Raw genomic sequence first — 6,000 nt, 5'->3', positions numbered from 1 at the left:
CCCCGTGGAATCCAGTCAGTAACAACTCTAGTCCAGCGGTTGTCTTTAAATCTCATTATGTGACCAGCCCATCTGATTTTTGACACTTGGCAAATGAGACAGCGTCCCTGATTCTTGATCATTGACGGAGGTCGGAACTCCGGATTCTTTCTCTAATTTGAGTGAAATGTGATATTCCAAGCATAGCTCTTTCAATTCCTCTTTGGGAGACCCGAATAGTGTTCTCATCCTGTTTATGTAGGGCCCAGGTCTCTGAGGCGTATGTTAATGCAGGAAGAACAGTGGAATCAAAGAGATGTGCCCGGAGCCAGAGGTTCTTCGTCCTCTTAGCTATTTCTTCGACGCTCTTGAAGGCATTCCAAGCTGCTCTCTTCCTCCTGCGCAGCTCGGGTGCCAGGTCATTTGTCATGTTGACTTCTTGACCTAGGTACACATAGCTGTTGCGTTCGGAGATGGTCATTCCATTGAGAGTGAATGGGGCGTCAGGAACGAGGCTGTTTCTCATAAACATTGTCTTCGTAAGATTCAGCTGTAGAAGATTCGTAAGATTCCTTCCTTGATAGAAATTTGGTTTTCTCCTTGAACTTGAATTTTCCTCCCAGATTCCCTAAGGAATTGTGCCAGAAGATGTATTCTGGGATGATTTTTATTTATTATTCTGTTTTATTTATTATTCTGTTACAGTTTTATGCATATACACACATATACATATTACTTGATCACTTGACATCCCGTTACTCATCGACCCGCTTGAGCGAAAATGGCGTTACTCGTTGATCCATTCAAGTGTCGAAAACGGTGTGATATGATTGATGCCTTGTCTTATAGGTCAGACCATGATGTCGTACTTGATCTTTTGTGCTTGCACCATCAGGTCCTCGATGGATGCATCCAATGCCAGCATACATGCATTGAAAGTACAGACAGTCATTTTATTCCTTCTTCTTTTTGACAGCCTTGGTCAACTCTGAGATTTTATGAGCCTCTCCTTCCTCATCCTTCTTAACGCTGCCATATTGGTGGCTCTTTCAGGTCAGGGGAATGAGACCTATTGTATTTACTGGCTTTGACATATCGAATACACAATGGATAGCTCGCCAGGCTCTGCCGTGTGGGCGGAACACTCTCTCGGCAGCTTGTTAAGATCTCTGAGAGGGATAGAGGCTTTTAGGGCAACCTCTAATCATCCTTTCAGGTGTTCCCATGGTTCAAGCCATATTTGAAACCCGTATTACTGCAATGTGGTGTGGTAATCTTGTATTAAGTGTTTTATGATGTGTCGTAAAGCACACATGGAGTGTATCGACGGCTGGGTAGTGGAGGTAGTGGAGGTAATAGAGGTCTGCTGGGAGCAGGCAGACACATATACATATAGAAATTGGAATTCCACATTGTCATCTCTGTGTCTTAACATTAAAACATTAATTTATTAAACAAATATCTCCTGAATACTTAGATGTTCTTCTAGGTGAGGAAATAGACAAATACCTTTTGTCATGTAGGTCATTTTGTGGTGAGTAAGACATTCATGCACACGATGCATGAGAAAAATATACATGGATATTAAACAGTTCTGCAATACAAAGCAAAGAAAGGAGTTATGTAATGTTAGGTGGGAGGCAGTATTTTTGTATAGGGAGGCTTCTCTGGAAAGGTGGCTTTTGCAAAAGATTTGAAGGTTGTAAAAGACATGGGTAGTTGGGGAAAGAGCATGTTACTTAGAGGGTACAGTTAACACAAGTACTCTAAGACCAGATTATGCCTATCATGTTTAGAAGACAAGAAGGCTGGCATGACTGGCATGAATCGGAAAGACGGAGACCCTAGAGATGAGCACAGAGGTTATAGTTAGTCAGATTATGTAGAGCCTTGCAGGATATTTTAAGGATTTTGAGTTTTTACGTGGACTGATCATGGAGGGTTTTGTGCAAAGACATGATATCATCTGACTTAAGCTTTAACAAGATCTTTCTATCTGCCGGGTTGAAAATAGACTGCAAGGGGGTATCAGCCAAGGCAGAGTGAGCTGTTAGGCAGGGTGCTGGTTATTTTCATTTGCTCTTTAGAGTCACTCTTACTTTCCTCCACCCTGCTCAGTACCCCAGGAAGCTGACCTCTATGGATTACATCAGTGGGTTTCTTGCTCTCTGGCTTCCAATATATTCAATTAATAAGGTGAGAGGGAGAGGGGGGATGAGATGGGGACATTCATTCTACTTTTTTCCTTCTGGTTCCTTTCCTTCCAGCTGGGTCACTGTAGGTTGGCTGTGTCCCTTCACCTTAAGCCACAGCTCCTGTGAGGTACTATTCCCTTTACAGCTACCACCCCCACTTCCTTTTTTTTAATTCTGATAACTGCTCTCCTCTACTGCTCCTTTAACTCCTAGAGGTGGATGTAGCAGCCCATATTGTGTCTCTGATGTTTCCTCTTTTCTTGTTAGTTTCTATAACTCTGGTTATATCTTTGCAAATACAGTCCCTTAATTAAGTTCTCTCTGATTATTCTTCAGCATGACATATGTCTTCTGTGGGGATCCTGACTCTTTTTGGTTATTTCTTGCTATGTAATAAAACTTACTGCCTCAAACAAACCACAATTGTTCTTTAGCTCTAGATTTTATGATTTAGGCACAAACTCCCCTTAGCCTCATGTGGCATTAACTAGGGTGGCCAGGAATGGAAGATTCTCTTCAAAGATGGCTCACTTATGGCTGGCAAGTAGGTACTAGCTGTTGTCTGGGAGCTCAGCTGGGGCTTTCAGCTGAGGGTTTTGTTTCTCCTCCAAGTGGGCTGTTAGTGCTTCTACACAGCAGGGAGGCTGGCTTCCAAAAGGCAGGAAGAGAAGTTGCCAGTTCTCTTAATGCCTATGTCTGGAATTGTTACAGCATCTCTTTTTCATGCAATTGGCTAAAGCAGTCAGGGGCCAAGGCGAGATCCAAGGGATCTGAAAGGAGGGCAATGAATATATGGCCTTCTTTAATTCGCCATGCCAACTGAGACAGGGGGCTGTCGTCATAATCCTAGTGAGAAATAATCATGGATTGAATCAGGGTGATGGTGGTAAGAAGTTATTAGATCCTGGCAGAAGTTTGAAGAGAACTAATAGGGTTTTCCTTTTGGATATCAGGTTGAAAGGGAAGATTTAGACTAATCTGTGTCTCTTGAGGTGCAGATGCTCAGACAGAAATAAACATGTAAGGATTTCATTTGTCTTTTTTCCTTATGGAAGGTAATTAGAGAGAGGTCAGGAACTTTCTGGAAAACCATCAGGTCTAATGAAAATTTCACTCTGATTGAATGTGAGAGGCAAAAAGTGTGAGTGGGAGGGTTCAAGACCACCACGAAAGAAAGGCTTAGCAAAGTCCTTGGACAGTTCTTGGGCCAAAGTTGACCAGCAGAGTAGTCTCATGTCTTCCCAGAATAAAATGATCTTAGTATCCCTGGTACATTCACATGCACATGTTCATAGAAGAAGGAGCCTCAATGCAAATATGCTCATGAATTGCCAGCACAACAATAGGGCTTGGTCAGTTACACATCCTATATGTGAGGTCTGTGAGGAGTTTCTTAATGACTGCCTCAGCAGTTAAGGAAATTTATATTTTTGATCTGAGCACCTAAAGGAAGAAAGTACCTTTACTGATTTGTGGAAGCTAGCAGAAAGAGCTAATTTGAAGAATACCACCTGAAGTATGGTTTAAACCTACTAAGAAATACCTATTCTACATCTCTAGGGAAGTATTAAATAGGCAACTGGATAAACATGTCTGAATTTGGGGAGAGATATTCTAAGTGTAGATGATAGATTAGGGTAAAACAAAGTGTTTCTAAAAATATTTTTGATGAAGCTATATTTATTAATATTATTGGTACTGAATTAATCCAAATGGCATAAATATATCTCAAAATTGGGAAAAAGGTATTTCATTAAACATTAAAGTAAAATTATATTGGACATGCATCTCTTTACAAGATATAACTGTGGCTGATATCACTTATTTCTAGAAAGAAACAGAATTCAGGATTCGCTATATTTCCATTTTCATATTTATTGATTTAAATATCCTGAATTTTTACCCATAAATTTGCAAATTAGAGTAGAAAATATTAACATTAGTTGGTTCTTTAAACACCTTCTGCAAATGTGTGCCAGAGATCCTATAGTGGATTATCATTAAGCACATAAGATGTGAAGTGTCATTCACATCTCACCTCTTAATATGTGTACTTTCATTCCTTCATACTTTAATGTTGGGATGTGTGCTGGGGTTTTATCTCCACCCTGGAGAAAACCTGTATTCTCTCTTGCTCTTTTGAGTATGTTATTCTCTCTCTGTCTCTGTCTCTCTGTCTCTGTCTCTGTCTTTGTCTCTGTCTCTCTGCCTCTGTCTTTGTATCTATCTCTCTGTCTCTGTCTCTGTCTGTCTCTTTCTCTCTCTCCCTCCTTTTCCTCAGAACTTCCAAATAAGTTTTACTTATTCTTTATACTTAAAAATATCTTTAGGGAGTCAAAAAGATAGTACAGGATTTAAAGTGTTGGTCTTGTGTGTGGTTGATCTCAATTCGATCTTGGGTACCACATGGTTCCCGAGTAGTGCTAGCTGTGATCCCTGAACATAGAGTCAAGAGTTGCCTCTGAGCACCTCTAGGTATAGCCCTCACATCACCAATGTTTTTAATTATTAGCTGGAACTTCAGGAAGTCTTTTTGCAGTTTGGTGAAAGCAAAGAATTGAATACCACCTGGCCTTCAACAAGAGTTGTTACTGAATGATTAACATTTGCTCTGTCAATACCTCCAACCAAATTTGAAATGATCCCTCCTCTTGATACCTAAAGTATTTTTGCTGTCAATAGTAGAAAATCAGTTGAAGATTCTAGAATAATAAGAATAGACCTTTCCAGTACCTGGCAGAGTGTTACTGGTAGCAAGAGTGGATCTGCATTTACATAACATGTATGTCCTTAGATTTTAGGAAAGAGGATCTGGAAGTTGAATTGCGTGGGATCCTCTTGCATAATTTTTTTCTCAAATAAAAAATGTTCGTGCTCGCTTTGGCAGCACATATAATAAAATTGAAACGATACAGAGATTAGCATGGCCCCTGCGCAAGGATAACACGCAAATTCGTGAAGCGTTCCACATTTTTCACTCTTTATAATAGCCAGAATCTGGAAAAAACCTGAGTGCCCGAGAACAGATGACTGGTTAAAGAAACTTTGGGACATTTACACAATGGAGTACTATGTAGCTGTTAGAAAAGATGAAGTCATGAAATTTACATACAAGTGGTACTACATGGAAAGTATCATGTTAAGCAAAATGAGTAAGAAAGAGAGGGATAGACATAGAAAGATTGCACTCATCTGGGGAGCATAAAGAAACAAAATAGGAGACTAACACCCAAGAATGGCCGAGATTAGTACCAGGAATTTTGCTCCATGGCTTGGAGGCCAGCCACACATGCTAGGGGCAAAGGCAACTCAGATAGAGAAGGAAGCACCAAATAAAGGGTGTTGGGAGGATCCTCCCAGGATGGGAAAATCCTGCTGAAAGTAGACTCTAGACCAAACATGATTGCCACTCAATTCCTCTTTTGCAAACCACAACACCCAAAAGGAGAGAAGAACAGAGGGGAATGCCCTTCCACAGAGGCAGGATGGGGTAGGGGGGATGAGGGGTGGGAGGGATACTGGGATCCTTGGTGGTGGGAAATGGGCACTGGTGGAGGGATGGGTATTTGATCATTGTATAATTGAAACCCAAGCACAAAATTTGTAAGTCTACAACTGTACCTCATGGTGTCTCACTAATAAAAATTAAAAAATAAATAAATAAATAAATAAATGTTCTCTAATTTCAGTTTTCACAGTACGAAGCACAGTCATTGAGAACATCCTCATATAAGGTTTTGGGGTTTATTTATAAGACCATTTGAGTAGCCCTCAAAGTTAGAAAGACAGAATGGATACTTTGGAGCTGATGTGAGAGGCCCTATTT

General features: G+C 40.5%; 1 non-coding gene across 1 annotated transcript; it reads left to right on the top strand.

Annotated features, from left to right (window-relative positions):
- The first annotated feature begins 5,045 nt into the window (after nt 1-5,045).
- LOC130039490 (U6 spliceosomal RNA) lies at nt 5,046-5,149 on the top strand. Its single transcript, XR_008794909.1, has one exon. It is a non-coding gene; the product is annotated as a U6 spliceosomal RNA (small nuclear RNA).
- Nucleotides 5,150-6,000: the final 851 nt, after the last annotated feature.

The sequence above is a fragment of the Sorex fumeus genome, unplaced genomic scaffold (assembly GCF_029834395.1).
Source record: "Sorex fumeus unplaced genomic scaffold, SorFum_2.1 ptg000086l, whole genome shotgun sequence".
Lineage (NCBI taxonomy): Eukaryota > Metazoa > Chordata > Mammalia > Eulipotyphla > Soricidae > Sorex > Sorex fumeus.
Note: the sequence above shows the minus strand (reverse complement) of the source record. Positions and strands in the feature narration are given on the sequence as shown.